This window comes from Meleagris gallopavo, chromosome 4, assembly GCF_905368555.1.
Source record: "Meleagris gallopavo chromosome 4, MGAL_WU_HG_1.1, whole genome shotgun sequence".
In the NCBI taxonomy this organism is placed as follows: Eukaryota; Metazoa; Chordata; class Aves; order Galliformes; family Phasianidae; genus Meleagris; species Meleagris gallopavo.
In genome coordinates, this window is record NC_139407.1 from 32,022,220 (window position 1) to 32,039,519 (window position 17,300).

The window sequence follows — 17,300 nt, forward strand, 5'->3', positions numbered from 1 at the left end:
TTTAGCTTTACTGTGTATACTTGCATTTTAATTTCTAAAGAAATCTTTATGTTGTTCTTAATCATAATTTTAGATAGGGTCATTGCAACGTGAAGTCAAAGTGGGTTTTTTTATGTTGTTGGAAATAATTTACACGTCTACTTTCAACTCTTGTTTAAAGCATACATTTTAGCTTGAGCTTCACTGATGAAAAAATTCACTACCAAAAGTACCAAAAGTACTGGGGAAAAAAAACGCAAAAAAAAAACCCAACCCACCCCAGAAATCCAAAAAAGGCTTATTAAAAGCTGGCTAGTCCTGCTTGTATGTGTGATCTTATCATATTGGCCTTTTTCTTTCCAGATGTCACAGGTTTATGTGGTGTAAATGATACAGTCATTACCCAGATGGTCTAAGACAGGAACAGCTTCTGGGAGGTATACGTTATTTAATTCTGCACATCCAAGGTCTATAAAAAAAGAAACTGGTCAGTAAAGTGTCTGAATTTTGCACTATCCATTTGGGAATAGAAGCTCTGAACTGAGTGACTACACACTTGACCAGATGTGGCCTCATTTTTATAGAAAACAACCAGACCACCAATAAAATTATTCAAAATATGACTCTGAGTGGCAATCACAGGACTGCTATTCTCATCATAACAAGCTCAACTGTGCACAAACAGTAAGGATCAGATTCAGTTCTCATTTTCACTGGCATATAACTGTCTTGAAGGGAAGGGTTTTTTTCCTCCCAGAGAAGTAGCTGACAGTAAATTTGGTCTTAATTTTCTGTACAGACATAACACATATCAAGAAGCAGATAGATAATTCAGAATACACTAATAACACCAATAGTTGTACATAAAGGTTTTAATTAATTTTATTATTGAGTGATAGTTTGTGGTGCAGGAGTGTCACTGAAATGAAAGACATGTATCTGAAGGCAGAGGTGACCCATATAAAATTAGTGTGGCCTCCTTCCTAAATGCCAAAAGCTATTGGATAACTTTCAGACAGTCTCCTTGGAAATGATTTGAAGTCAGCAAATAATCAAATGGAGAAGTATTTTAAATTACCTTGTTTTTGTAAATGCTGTGTTAGTTTTCCTGGAAACGAGACTAGATGTGACAAAGTTCACTACTTAGCTGAATAAAGTTAAAAACAGGCTGAAGACAGTGTTCATACAGTGCCATAGTCTTAGCTTAGTAAGCAGATGCCCTCCCAGTGGTATTTGTAAAATAGTACACAAGTCTTCTAGTTTTGAGTTTGATTGCCTTAACTGCAGTTCCTCAGAGCATACTGTCTGCTTTTTGCAGATCCTTTGATATAAAACTCTGTGAAATTCACTACCTCAGAGAGACATAGGTGAAGCAGAAGTGCCTTCCTATGTGGGTGAGTCCTACACATTGGGAAGTCTCCCGGAGGCAGAGGATGTTGGTAGCAGACCCTGAGATGGCTGCTCCCCATCTGCTTGGCTAGCTGCAGCAGGGGAAGCAGGCTGGCTGGTCCCAGCTAAGTGCTTACACTTGCAAGATACAACACTGAGTACAAGTTAAAGAACATCCCTGCTTTGTCTAGTCTACACTGCAATTTACACAGAGGATTCATACAGAAGGTTTCATACAGAGCCTATCAGAGCCCTGAATGCCACCTTTTCTCTTTTGCCCCAACTCCTCTCTATGCTGTAAGTTCATTTTCAGGTTCCAAGTACTCTTTCTTCACTAAACAAGGCAGGTAAAACTTTGGAATTTGACTTAGTGCATTTTAAGGGAGAATTCATTATGTAGAAAGAGTAATAAATGTAGATTTCGTATCTTAAAATGGAGGTTATTTTAGAGATGATTTTTTAGTGTAATCTACTCTGCAAGAATTTAATATTTCTGATTTCAAATCTGGAAAGCATCATAGAAGTAAAATATCAAAGGGAAGAAAGAAGAGACAAGATGTTTGGTTTTTTTTTTTCAAATATTGAAAGCCATTAAAGTTAGTGTTGGGACTAAATGACATCAAATAATATTGCTTTTCCCATCTCTGATTTTCTATAGCCTACTGATCAGCCAACATCTCTAGCACCTATTTTTATTTAGCCTCTGTTATATTTCTCTGCTAACTGTATGTTGTTTTTCAAATGTGAAATTGGGAGAAAAATTGTCAAGAAATGAACAACTGAAATATGAAACTGGAAATTTATTTATGTTGCTAATTAGAAAGAGAGCGTTTAATGTTCCGGGGACAAAAATGTGTGTGTTTGGAGGAAACAGTTAATTTGACACCACAGCTGAACAAAAGTCTGTTAAAAGCTGTTGAAGAGAATTTGCTTGATGTTATTAGAAGTCGATAGTTAAGGCCGACAACTAGTAAGAAGGTCTTGCAAGGCAGTGCTTCTAATCTACTGAGTAGGCAGATGAATCGAGAAAAGATAGTACTTCTAAATCAGCCAATCTTGCTTTAAAGCCAATCTCTATAAAAATTATAGGAACAGAAAATTTTTTCCAGCTTGTTCCAAAAAGATGCAGGTAAGTTATGTAAGTTGCAACTGGGAGGGAAAGAGGATGAGTGCCTCATGAATACTCAGAGTGTCAGCAGGAAGTCCAAACTGTTTTGGTTGGGTAAAAATGCAATTGGGTGTCCATGGGATCTGGAAAACTTGGAGAGAAGTGTGTAGGCGAACTGTTTGGTCATGGCCTGAACTGATAATTGAGCACCTGGTGAAGGAGTTATGGCTGGTCCTGGTGGTGACAGTGGTGACCCAAGGACTATGACCAATAAGTTTGTACAGAAAAGGTTCGGCACTTGTCAGAGCCAACCACAAATGTCATAGCTCCTGGAGGCAGCACTCAGTCATGCAGTACATTACAAAGTGTTGATTTAATTTTATTATTTAGCACAAGGTGTTTTCATTATTAATATTCTCTGTGATATTGACTGTATTCTACCCAACGTAATTTCCTCCCCTATTTTGATCCAGTGGTGCAACTGTGGATTTCAAGGACAATGTCACTTCTCCATTATGAAAGACTAGAAAATCTGTCTTAAAACCTCTGTTTAACTTGTTGGTGAAGATTCATTTTATTTCTATATTATTGCAGTGTCTGAGCATTTCTTCAGTGTTATTCAGTTTATCACTATTAAGTCATGCAGGATGCTTTTATTAACCCTTTTTGTAACTGATTATGCTTTGGAACATGATAGAGAATTCTATTAAAAATATGATAAAAATGATAATACTGATATGTCTCTGTGTTACTTTCATTTCTAATTGAATCTGCCTGTTCCTATGTTGGTAGATGCAGGATATCTGATTGGAACTGATAAGCATGTGAGGTCACTTAGAAAAATGTCAGAAGCAGTTTATCTTGTTCTTGTTTGGGCAGCCTCTGCCTATTCTGCAAGTGCCCAGAGCACCAGGCCACGTGCAGTGTGAATGTAAGAATGGATCTTGAGGTTTCCCCTAGAGTCTGAGTGCATGTGCAATGAATATTTTTAGTTGAGAAGGATGTGTGTTTACAAGTAGCAGAAAAAGAATGGCAGAGAAATACATAGAGAGGCCTGCATAGCAGTTAAAAGAAAGCCAAAATAATACTTGGACTTGCTTCTTCCTTTAGAGAAAAAGTAAAACATCTGAGAGAAGTGGCTGGAGACAAGAAGCATTCTGGGTAGCATCTGGGGTAGAATATTACTATTGATGACTATGCTGAAAAATAGTTTATTGTAACTGAGAACTTGCTCTATTAAACACTGTTACGGTGCTCTTTGTATCTGCTGTAGTCTCCATGGAAATAAGTAGGAGATAGTGCTCCTCATGGTACAATAAATGTTTTTTCCATTGCTTCTACCTGTTTTCTTGCCTAGGAATGTGAGAAAGTGTTTAGGTGCTAGACACAAGAGTGTTTGATATGTTTTTCTGATCATATGTGATATTTATGGAGCACCAGCCATAACTGGTTTACGTTGAGAGCAAAAGAAATGGCTGTCACGTTTGATATTGTTTACTGCTCCATCAAGTCAGATGTTACCAACCAAAAGTAAACATGAAGCAAATTCATCTTATTCTGATAAACCAGAGACACATAGAAAAAATAACCAAAATATGAATCCCAGAGATTAAAGAGGGGATTGATTTTATAATCGTTGATTTATAAACTGCTAACTATTAATATCAAAGTTGCAGAAAAATTAATATGTAGTTGTGAAAGGATTTTCTGTCACCAATGTTGGAGGACCCACAAATGAGGATGTAATCAAAGCATGAGGACCTGATCCCTAGAGTAAAAGATGTTTTGTATCTGTAAATTGGACCTAGGATCTGTCTTCGTCATTAATGTTAGGCAGATGGTGACACCCTAGGAAAGAAGACCCTTGAACCATATGTGTCACAAGGTACCTTTAAACTCAGTAAAATCTATCATTACTTACTCCATGTGCCATACTTCTATATTACTGGCTGACAAGTTCCATTATGGCTAATGGATTTACTATCTACAGATGTAGTGTTTGTGCCTTTGTTGGACCAGATGTTCCTGAACCAGAGGTCAGCTGTGGGACTTGGGGTATCAATCTGTTTTTTGAGCTGCAGTTTAATAAATCAGCTCTGCTGAAGTCTTAGACACTAGGAAATTGAATAAACTGTTTTGATGTTGAAGGGAAAGGAAATCTCTGCTAGTTGTTCTACTTATTGTGTTTTTCCATCAAACAAGCAATGCATCATGAATTATTTCACTTTAAGAGTTGCTCAGATACCTTTGTAATAGAGAAAAAGGTAAATTGGAGTTTATGGCAACATCGTTTCTCTGTTGACTGATAGCCCAAGAAATTCAGGTGCAGTTTTAAGTGCCCTCCCCATCTTGTTGGAATGTCCCAATCTTTTAAACAGGAAGAGAGTAGGTTTAGTGTTAAGTTCTTGTTTAATAATTTGGGGCAGGCAAAGAAATGGAAAAGTAATTCTAAGACTGCAATGTGTCTCATTGCATTTTCAAGTGCCAAAGAAAATTTTAGCCATACCTCTTTTTAATGAGAGTATTAATGAAAATGGTTTGAGCGCATCTTCAACAAGTTCTTTGAAATAGGAATGTGCCTCTGATGTGCATATTCCTATAGGATCTTGAAACTTATCTTACCATGAATATCAAAGTTCTGAGCTCTAATGAGACTTTGAGGACGTAGGAGAAGTTGATAAACTGAGAATGAGTTGGCAGTTTCAGAAACAGGAAAATGTAAAACTCTAAGGTACGATTGCTAGTCACTCATAATAGCTATCTCATTTCCTTTCTGGTAGAAAGAAGTCAGTTGGTCCCTTTTCTACATGAGCTAACTTAAAAAAATGTCAACATCAAATGAATTAAGATTGGTTATTTAATAAACCATATGGTCAAGTAAAACCTGAAAATAAAGGCTTGATGAAATCACTTAGTGGGGGTCTGTACAGGAAGCTATGTGTTATTTTAAAGGAAATCAGACTAGATAATCAAAATAATACTTCTGGCTTCAAAATACATGAGTCTATCCAATTAATGTTTTTTACCATGTTTGATGAAGTAACTGGTGGTTTCTTTGAACTTCTCAAACTGAGAATAGATCTTAGTCATGTTTTAAATTGAATGGAAACAGCTCTTTTATATATCATTATGTATATATAATATTTATATATATTTTTTTCATTTAAGAGCAAATAGGCTTTTATATATTTAATTCAAAGATAAGGTTTTTTTAAATTTTGCAAAGCAACAATTACAATCCTTCCGTAAGTGAAAAGCAATGCTGTGACAATATGACATAAAACTTTTCTCTTTCTTTCCCTTCATGAGAGTGTGCATGGTTAATACAGATCAAATATGATTTAAAAATAAATATGCCTTTTTTTTTTTTTTTTTTTTAATGGCATTTCCAGATGACTGTTAGAGTGAATACCCGTTTCAGACATTTTTGTTCATTACCACCAGGCTACTTGTCCAAGATCATAGTCATGAACAAGATCATTAGACTTCAGCTACCATTTAATTAATTCATTTTCCTTCTGGGACTTTATCCAGTTAGCCTTAAATAATGCTACTCAGGAATTGGCCTGCTTCATGTATACATATGAATCAAATGGGAACTGGAGTGCTATGTCTGTGATCTTGCAATAGTAGCTCAACAGTGGTGACTAAAAGAAGAAAAAGAAAATCAGAAGGCAGTGAAGGTACTGTGTTTCTTAAATATTTATTTGAACACTTATCTCAAATATGATTTTCAGGGAGTATAAATGTCTTTGAAGCACGTTTGATCTTAGATACTTTATTGTTCTGGATACTAACCCTGACACATAATATTGTTCTTTAAAAAACAGACTCTTGGAAAATATTGTCTTGCATTTAATTTAAAGTTATGTATGTCTGTTAGGTTACTAGAATGTTACCTCTGTTTAAGTCTTTGAACAGAATCTCAAACGCTGAAATATGCGATAAACTCTTTATTTACGATTTGTCCAAAAAGAAATCTATAGATTTCAGTAAGCTTAGCCAAGAATTATTGTTGAGAATTAGTTTTGCTGTGGAATTGCTCAGCCTAATCTTTTTGGGGTAGAAACACATATCTGAAACAAAAATTATTAAATCTACATTCCATTTTTCTAGCACTTTTCATTTGGGATTAGAGTCCACATAGCTTCAAAAGTGTTTCTAATGAGATTTTGAATTTCTTCTAACAGTACCACTGGGAAATGTACTGTCTGAGAATTTGCTGGAATATAGCTCTTTCTTGATTTCAAATAATTCGTTAGAAACATTAAGGATCTCAAATTTCAGTTCATGAAGTAACATTCTCAAATATAACTGTAAAATTGAACTTTTATTTTATCTGACTATGGTGGCATGTAGTTGTAAAGTAAACTTTTTGCAGTAATCAGAATTTAATACCATGTGATTTGGAATTTAATCAGACCAAATTGTATTTAATATCAATAGTATATTTTATGTTCCAACTTAAAGATGTAATGGGGTGATATCAAGTTTAACAGTATCATTGCCACTGAAGTTAATATTGACAGAAACCAGTGTCTCTATTAAGCTTTGAAAGCAGTATGTACTATTACTTGCAAAATGACTGCAAACATAGCTACCTGAAATATAGTTCAATGCACTTCGAACTGTGTTAAACTGTTTGTAGAATTTAACATGCGATTAGGTGTTAGACCTCCTGTAGTATTTCCAGAAATGCCATGCTTTCTTTGAATTTCCAGCTACTATTTGTTGTCCTTTGTTTTGTTGCATTTATAATTACTCAGGAGTAATTAGAGGTCTGTTTTGATATCCCACTTAGAGAGGAATTTCTAATGATAGGAAATATGATAATACCTTGGGTAGAGAGCTTGTGTACAACTTCAGAAATTTAGTTGAAGAATAGATGGGAGTTGGTGGAAGTCCAAAGGGATGAAAAGAGACAGAGTTGCTGTGTCCCCCTGCATATTGCATCTTCCACTAAATTTCTGGGTGTACTGAAGTTTTTTCTTTAGTTTCAGTCCACTGTAAACTTAGTTCCAATGCTGCTGAAATATTTTCTTATAGCCAGATGAAGAATGGGGAAAATTATATTATTCAAATGTATGAAATTGAAAATATCCTCACTTTGTCATGCTGTTTGTTTTTTTTTTCATTGTCATCAGTAACCAAATCCAGAGTGAAGGGCGTCGCTTTGTGAGCAGACCTCAGGTTAGCACCGTGGTCCTGCATGGTTGTGATATTTTTCCCCACAGCTCTGGCTTTTCTATCATTCTGGTAACCAAGTGCTTACAATTGCATGGGAGAGACATATGGAAATGTCTTTGCTTTGCTATTTCTTTGACACTGTGTGTATCTCAGGTCTCAGTACAACTGCATTTAATTGTACGTATATGTATGCATTCAGGGCAGTTAATTCTGTGCTTAGTGACTATGAAGTCTGATTGCAAATTACAAAAGTTATTCAATTTAAGCTCAGCTCCAGCTTATACTTTTATAATTCCTTTTGGGCCTGCATGGTTAGCCAGTAGTGAGGTGTTTATTAGGATGACCAGAAATTATGCTACTTGTTTACTATTTTACTTTTCAGTTACATCAAACATCATGAAAGATTGTGTTTTCTGAAGGATCAGAGCAAGAAAAGACGATTTTTCCCAAGTCACTTTCTGGATGTTTTTTCTTTTCCAAATCACTGTTCTTTATATTTTTTCCAGATGGAAAATACATACTTACACGTTATTCACACTTGGCTTTTTTTGGAATTTATGTGGTTGCTGTTTCTTCACGTGTCAAGTTAGCTTTTCCTCTCCTGGTGATGGTGACTTCTTTTGCAGCAACCAGAAAGAGACATTGGGACAAGTCTTGTTTTGAGGGGTTTTTGCAGTGAATGGCTTCCTGTCCTTCAGCAGTGTGCATTGCATTAGGTGCAGGTATCAGGGTTTTTGATAGGGTTTTTGGTTTCCCCTCTCTGTAAGGAGAGGCCCTGTGCTGGTTGCATCTGGCTCCAAGTCTCCACTGCATCCATGGGCCCAGCAGCTAAGATGAAGGCACCTCTGGGAATAAGCATTTGAGTCTGAAAACATGGTGGAAGCAGAGGGGAGAAAAATGCAACAGGAGTACCAAGGCCAGTGGGGGCGGGGGAAGAGGTGCTCCAGGCAGCCATTGAACCTGTAGATAGGGCCATTGTGGAGCAGTGGTACATCCTGACAGGAGCTGTGGCTTGTGGAGGGCCAACACAAGGGAAACTGTAAGAGGAGAGAGGCAAAGGGTACCTACTATGGACAGACTGCAATCCCTGTTCCCCAACCACTGTGCTGCTGGGGAGAGGAATTAGAGGAACTGGGAATGAAAGAGTGAAGTTGGGCCTGAGAAAAGAGGGTGTGAAAGAGAGCGTTAAGATTTTCTTTGCTTCTCACTATCTTAACCTATTTTATTTGACAACAAATTGAATTAAATTAAATTGAATAAAGGGGGGAGCTCACTCCTAGCACAAAAGCAATGTATTTAAATAAATATTCTTCTTTGAGTCTGGTATCTTCACTAAGATTTCTAGACATTAACAATTCTGCTGATTTTGATGGTGAACTGAAAAGAATATTTTCTGTTACACATAACTGATATCCACTGTCCTTTCACAGTTCCTTTATGCTGCTACAGCTTTGAGTGACCTCAGACCCAATGATGTTCTGTGCTAGAAATAACTTCCTCTGGTCTTATAAGTGGCACCTGCATTTACTCAAAAAGAAACACGGCTTCAGAATTTCATATGCAGATAATGTACTCACAAACTCTAACATAGACAAACAGGTAGGTACTATCAACTTCTCTTTGGCTTGCTTCTAAACATTTTCTTAGTTGTGCAATCAAGGGCAATCATGCCATCATTTGCTTGTGCTTATATCATATTAGAGTTTTCTGGGCTTATGTCCTGCAGTCTGGCCTGAATCCTATCAAGTAATCCTTTGCATACTTGTAAATCAAAATTGGCTGTTTTTCAGCAGCATGATTATCATGTTTTTGAAACTTTTCAAATTAAAACTTTATGAGCATGCAATTGAAAAGCAGAGAAGAGTTTCCCTGCATTGTAAATTAAAGTAATCTGTAGGTTCTCAGCAAGACATGAGCCTGAGCCTCCTTAACATTGGCTTTTCTTCCAAATCTAACTAATGTTTGATAGTTTCAAGCTGTCTTTGAAATTCTCTTGCAATTTAAAGTGTGCATTTAACAAATTAAAATGCTTAGTGGGGCACATTAACCATACTTCACCCTTCAGGTATAGTTTTTATCACTGTTTTTGTGTGCTCAATGAAAGGAAGTCTTTTAAATAGAAAAATGAGTGTTCACAAGTATGAAATATTATTTCAAAACGTGTCTGGGATCCAAAACACAAGCAAAAAATGTTATGGTAAAGAAAAGATTGCTGAGAATCTACACTGAAATTCAAGATAATAATGAAAGATAAAGGGAACAGAATTAATAAGATCTGTTAACTTTACAGTGTTTTCCTCTGAGGAGTTTCTATAAATAGCATGAAAAAAAAATATTGAAACCACCAGGTTCCAGTTGTCTTTTGAGGGTTTACCAAGTGACCCAAGTTATGACTGCTCTTGTTTGAATTTCAAATTGGGTCATAAGTGGAGGACCAACGCTTAATAATTTCTAGTGATGAGAAATTATTAAATTCACTATAATTTTCTATTACAATTTGGAAGGGATGCAGAACTCCAAACCAAAAAATAATTCACTTTGAAGTGCTCCATCCTATCTCAATATAGTCATCACAGTAATGCATAGAAAAATGAACAAATATTAAGTAGAATAGTTTTTCTTGTACTTCAGTGTTTACTTCAGAAATCACATTTCTGAATGTAGGATTTGGAATTAGAAGATGAGGACATATTGAAACGGTATTATTTTCTGGAGTGTGCAGAATCTGATGTGATCATTTCCTTTGTTTGTAGCAACTGAAACCCAAATGATGAATAATAATTCTTCAGTTATGAAATCTAATGATCGTTTGAGGTTTTTTGTTTGTGTATGTGTCATTATGCAACGCTAACACTTAGGTGTGTATAGTCATTTTGGATGTCAATAGATTTGTGGCTATAATAGTCTACCTATTAGACTAGTCCACTTGCTCCATACTTTCTATTCGTGTTTTGCCTTACTGTAAAATAATGTTAACTGCTGGTCTGAAGCTTGTAATTTTCTTTCTTCTTTCTTTCCTCACTGGTTTTCTAGGAATTCTTGCTAGCATAAATGCTCAAGGACTACATAAGTACTGTATAAATACTAAGGGACTACAGGGCGTGGCTTAGAAGAAAAGCGCAATTCCATTAGTGAGTCACTGAAGTAAGGATTTCTCGGTTTTCTTCTCAGTGTTGCCACTAGCTTTTTGAGTGCCTCTCCTCATCTTGCCTCTCCTCACCCTAATCTCTGATTTCCTGGTCACTTCTTACCTATTGAGCTGGCAACAGTTCTGAGGTTCTCATGAATAGTACTTTTTCTTGTGGTTGGCACCAAACAAAGAGAACAGCTTCTGGCACTAAGGCTCTATCACAGACTTATTTAATTCTTAGCATAATAGCTATCTGTATATATTACTGGAACCAATATTATGTAGCAATAAATATAATAAAATGAATTTCAATTTTTAGGAATTCTGTAAGTAAATCATTATGTTAGAAATGGAAATGCTTATACAGAGAGAAATTTTATCACAGAAAAAAGGAAAGCAAATCAAAGCAGAAGGCACTCTGACATTTTTTTTTTTAACTTGCAGATCAAATACATTATTGCACAAAATTGATAATTTCAAAATGCCAAATGAAATTTTCCCAGTGTATGTTTGGAATACCAGTACTAATTATCTGTGCGTTTAGTGAGAGTTATCCAGTCTGGAGATAAGCATATGATAGTTCTTAGGAAGATGTACATGTATTATAACATGTATTGTCCTACAATACCAAGTCTATTGTCCTAGCAATGCCCTTTGGTGGGCATTAATATGCAAACTTAATTTCCTACTTTCTCTATACTTGAGTACTTAACATCTGTATAATGTAGCTTTCGACTGTATTTTTTCATAAACGTTAAAAAAGAAACAACAGGGGAGGAAAGAGTAATAAAAATAGTATGTACACCATGCAGAGGTCACTGACAGGTTTTAAAACTTTAGGTTACTGTGTTATCTTGAACATCACAGCAATAAAATACTGATGGGTGTTTTTCTGAAGTATACCTGCCACTAGAGGGGAATGGAAGCATGTATTTTGCCCCTGGGCTTTATAGCTATTTACTCAAAACTGATATTGTGATTGTGGAGAATTGAGTCCTGGAAATGCCAATTCTCTCATGGTTCTGTTCCTCTTCATATCAGCCCATGGCCTACACCAGACTTTCATTTTATTTCCTGCATCTGTCCCAGAGTCTCTTTTCTATACCTTTGTTGTTCCTTCTCACAAATCCTTCTCTGTCTTGTTGCTTCTCTTACCCTTTCTTTTTTTTTTTTCTCCTACTGTCCTATCCTTTCATTTTGGCCATTCTTTTCCCAGCCTGGGTCTTCTCTCACTGCCTTGTGCTCGCAAGGTCATTCTGTTCTGCTTAACTTTCCTTTTCTGTCCATTCCTCTTTTAAATCAAACTACCTTCTGCTTGAAAATGGGTGCTTGGAAATGAGACCACACAGATTTTTTTCTTTGCTCTCTCTTCTGATACTTCATGCTACAGCATCCTTTGGGAAGCTGGAAATGCATGAATAGAGAAAGATCTGGCGAGTCTCTGCAGTCCTGGAGTAGAGAAGGTGCAATCCAGATGACATGAGCTGTGTGGGGATAGAGCATGCTTGGTGCACAGATCATCTTTGCAAAATTTAATTACTTAACTCTAAACTGAGGCACCTAGTTTAAAGATTTAGGTAAGCCTGGTTGCTGCAGGATTTTTTTTAGTCAGTGATGAAAAATAGATTCTCAGGTGATATTTCAGATTATGTGAGCTATGTTTCTCCTCATGACAGTCTCTGGAATAGTTTATCTTCTGCTGTTGAGTCTATATGGAGCTTCTCAAACTATTCAGTTAGTGTTCTTAAGTGGAAAGGAATGAAAAATGGTAACTGTGGAAATAGATGTATCATTTTATTACAAAATTAATTTTTAAATTAAAATGTTAATCCTATATTTCACCAGGAAAAAAAAAATCAGCCCAGTGATTTCTGATTCCTAAAGTAATAAGCAAAACCAGGATTTATTCAGTAGTTCTGAAAATAAGAGTTAGCATGTTCAAGTCTTAATATATGCTGTTTGCTGTCTGTGGGAAAGAACTTGCTGGATAGTTAATGTAGACAAGTAAGATTGAAAAAGCATTTGTTAAAGTCTGCTTTGTATCTTTAATTTCCACTTTCATTAAGACACAAGTGACACTAAAAAGAAAGTGTTAGGCTCTGCATGTATTAATCACCCAATGTAGGAACTGTAGCACTTGCTTAAAGGTGTTAAATCAGTTTTGAGGACTCATAGATCAGGCCTGGATTACCACCTGGCCAAATTTAGGAAATGAAGCAATCTTCCTGTTGTGTGTGTTTTGTACTTATTAAGTCAGCTGTTAGTTACTCCATTATCCCCAAAAGGGAAATCAACAACACAGTTTGTCTATATGTTTTGTCCATAGAATTTGCTCACACATACGCAGTGAAAGAGAAGGAAGGTTTTGATGATCTATCTGCTAAAAAACACATTAGTTACTTCTATCGTATAAAAGCAGACCTGTATTTTTTTTAGAAATTATCTTGACCAAATTGTTTGAGCTAAAACTACTTGATCCCAATTCTGAGTGATGGAGAAGGAAGTTATATTTTTGTGTCACTGACATGGCCTACTTTGCTTTCTTGTGATAATAGGTTGTGCAGAGAAAAGAAGTAGTAATACTCCAAATAAACCTTAGAGCTTCTCACATTATGCCTATAAAATAGCTGATTAAAAGTGATTAATCCCAGCTTGAAAATGAATCAGAGAATTTATGTGATAAAAGATTGTCTCATAGCTGCTAAGACCTTTCTGAAGTCATTTCTCCAAAGTATAGAATGTTTGACTGTTTGGATACGTTAAACTTGAGAAGAATTATTTTTTTACTAAGATCCCAAGTGAAATGAATGGAAAGAGAATCAAAATGTCTTTCCGTAATTACAGTGTTGCAAAATATCAGTAGGAATTTAAAATGAAAAACACTGTAAGCATTTAAATATTGTTAATACTTTGAAAACTAAAATCATAGCAAAGACCTGAATTTAGTGTAGTAATCAGTGCCATCTTCTAAAAGTGGTCTCTAAAATAATAGTAAGGCAAACATTTATTTTTATAACCATTTTCTTTGTAGAAAGTTAAAACATAAAGGAGGGTGAAGTCTGGATACTTGTGTTCATAACAGGCAAGATAACAGGCATTATCAGAACATATCGTCTGCTCTGACCCATTGCTCCATATTGACATGAAGAACAGAATTCTGTAACCTCACTATAGTGGAAAAAGGCATCAGATATAAAATAATATTTAAAATGTTTTGCATATGCTATAATAGATGGATGATAAAGCAAATAAAATAGGGTGACAGTTTCAGCAGTTACATGTACTCGTATCTGCAAAAACTCAGTTTTGCCCACCTTCAGAGGTGTGAAATGCCTTTAGATACTAAAGGTTTCTAGGAAAGTACCTATAGTATCTCAATATATTAATATATTAATCTATATTTATCTCCATATCTATCTATCTATCTCTCTCTCTCTCTCTCTCTCTCTCTCTCTCTATATCCATCTATATATATCTCCAAACTAAGTTGGAGGCAACTGCCTCTAATTGGTGCCTATGTCTGCAGGAGACTCTCCATGCTCATTTTAGGTACTTCATACACCCTACCTCAGGATTTCATCTGGCAGGCACATGCCGAGCATGACTACATTTCACACAAAGACGGTTTTTATTTCAGCATTTTGGAACAGCGGCATGGAGGGAGGAGACCTATGTTACAGTCCCCAGCTGAAATTTGATATCTCCCCTTCTAGGAGAGTGCCATAACCATTAGATTAAATGTGTTCTAAGATTGTACTCAATTAGAGTTTTCTACTTAAAAAAGTGAATGCGCAGGGAACAACAGTGTGAATTTACAGTACCCTTGCTACTCCCTGCTAACTCTTCACATGGGAATTAATTTACGCATTTCAGTTTCAGTGAGCTCCTTTTACAAAGGGACTTCTGCCATGTGCTCACTTGCATATGCACAGCTTTTGCTCCCATCCAGTCTTGAGCTTTAACTTACTGACCACTGCATTGAACTTTGAGTCCCCGTAAGACAACCTCAGAGCTAGAGGAAAGACTGTTAATGTTGGTGAACATGTTCTTTATCTGTCATGTAGGTTGGACAGTGCTGAGTGAAATAACTGCAAACATACAGAAACAGAGGAGTGGAGGTTGGTGATTAAAAGAGAGGTAATAGCTTGCTAAGCTGCCTTGTTAGTGTAAGTGGTCACCTGTGGTTTGAGGTAACTATTTTGACTTTACACAGTAAAGGACTATTCATGTGGTCAATTGCTGCTGAGCAACTCTCAAAAAACGGTACTGTACAGTGGAGATGCCTAAGTGCATGAGCTCCTCTGCTTCATTACTTTTAAGATAATTGAAATGTATTGATGTATAATATTTGAATATTTTGGAATTGTTTGATTTTCTTCAAGTGAAATATTAGTGTCTTTTGCCATATGACCATAATGGTAATTGTAAAAGGAAAAAAATCTTATCAGGTCACTGAACAAAAGCCAAGGCTCATTAATTATGCAAGTCATTCTTTTATGTACCTGAGTACAACTGTAAGAGTGGTCTGTTAAACATTCAGTCTTTTAGTACTCCTTGAAATTAAGAACTTCAAATATTTTAATTATCCCCTTCTGCCTAATCATTGTATATTCAGTGAAACTTCAAAGACTTTTGTGTTTTTAGAGCAGATAAATGTCAATCTATTTTTCTTTTTTATGATCTTGTTATGTATTTACACTCTAATACAGATAAAATCAAAGTTCCGCAATGAAAATAAACATAAAGAATGTAATTGTATTATAATGTATAGCTTTGGGACCATTATCGTATGGTAGTTCTCGATTTTTCTTGGGTATTTGACTCACCTGTTATCCAGACAGTAGTATTTTTAGTCTCTCACCTTCTTTCTTTTTCTTTTCTCATACATACTGTCCTTCAGTTGTGATGAAGTCCCTTGAGGATCTGAAGGAAGAGGAGGGTGTCGTGGATGTGAGCGTGTCTAGCTTGATGAACTTTTTGAGCAGTTAGCCAGGTTGTGAAATCACGTGGCTGCTAAGAAGCAGCCAGGAATCATGGAGAGACTGACAGTAGTATCATGCAGTGACACGGACAGATCAACAGCCCTGTCTTATGTCCCAGCAAGGAGGAGAAGTTAAGTAAGCTTGCAAACCTGAGGAGACAGATGGCAAAAACAGGCAAGATCAGGGAGATTAAATCCTTGCCTATGCTTGGAGCAAAAGGTGGAGCTTTCTCCCTATCCAACAGACACAAAGTTCTTGGAGTGGAAAGAAAAGAGAGTATAGATAATGGTTCAGACCCAGGAAGAGACAACCGCATTGTGAGGATCAAACCAAAGATCCAAGTTGGTACCACTGCTGCCAAAAATAGGCCAAGAGTCTTAGTAACTGGGGACTCTACTTATCTCTCTTGTAGGTAAACATAACTAATAATTTGCATTTAAGACTGCAGTACTTACAGCAAATACTCGGCTTCCCATTCTACTGGAGTTGGAGCGTATTTTCTATGTGTTTTATGTGTGATAAATGCTTTTCTCTGATGGCTAAGCAGAGAGCTTTGGCAAAATGCTGGGATCACTCCATAGAGCAATCAGGGGAGTCCCTGCAGGTATGGGAGCTGATGTGGAATAAGCACTAGGAACAGTTTAGGGATGGTGTATCCTATAGTGAAAGTACCAGTGCAGAAGGTATTCAGGATTGTTTTGGCTGCACCAGAGTGCAAAGGCAATAGAGTACTTTTGGTACTCGGTGACAGTCAAAGATGAATGGTGGGTAGCAGTCTGTTAGACCTTGTGCTCAGGGTCAGCCATCAGAAAGAAACCTAGAAATGAGCTGGTAGCCTGTGGGATTTAGCAGAATGTTCAGCAACCTATATCTGTAAATAAAGAAACCTTCCTGAGGAGTTTTCCTCATCTTCTTGATTTGTCTAAAGAATTTGGATATCTCCCAGTCTGGAGTAGAGAGGAGGAGAATATAATCCTGTATCTGTTTTATCTCAGTCTCTGGGATATACGTGTTTAAATAAGAACTATGGCCTTCTGTTCAAATTCAACTATTTCAGTGCCCATGTCATCCTTCTGTTGTCGGAATCCATGTGTGATGTGATGATATAGGAAATGCTGTGGTTGAAATATTTCTATGCTTTGCCTGCTTTAGTGTAGGCTCTGTAATAGATCAGAAATGTCATAATTGCATATCAAGAATTCTAAAATAGCAGATTATAAGAAATTATACCAGATCATGTATTTGAAGATCAGGAGTTGCCCAGATAAAAATAAAACCACTTATGGCTAACCCTCCCAAATCTCATATGTGAATGTCATATGAATAATGTTCTTTGCATGGATAATCTCAAGAATGACTCCTTTGTTGTATTTTACTGCCATACTAATGCCAGAATTTATTCTTGAAACAGACTATTTCCACAGTGAAGCTGAATGAGTCCCTCGCTCTGTATCACAGCATCTGGCTTCTGACATCTCTGTGCCTTGATGTCCATCAGAACTGAAGATCTGCAGGGACTCTCAGC

At 36.4% G+C, this 17,300-nt stretch overlaps 1 long non-coding RNA gene across 1 annotated transcript in view; it reads left to right on the forward strand.

Moving 5' to 3' along the window:
* The window catches only part of LOC146544466 (uncharacterized), a 58,349-nt gene extending 47,540 nt beyond the window's left edge, over positions 1-10,809 (forward strand). The window contains exons 5-6 of the long non-coding RNA XR_014882780.1: positions 9,094-9,262; positions 10,697-10,809. This is a non-coding gene — a long non-coding RNA (uncharacterized LOC146544466). The remainder of the gene's footprint in view (positions 1-9,093; positions 9,263-10,696) is intronic.
* The last annotated feature ends 6,491 nt before the right edge of the window (positions 10,810-17,300 follow it).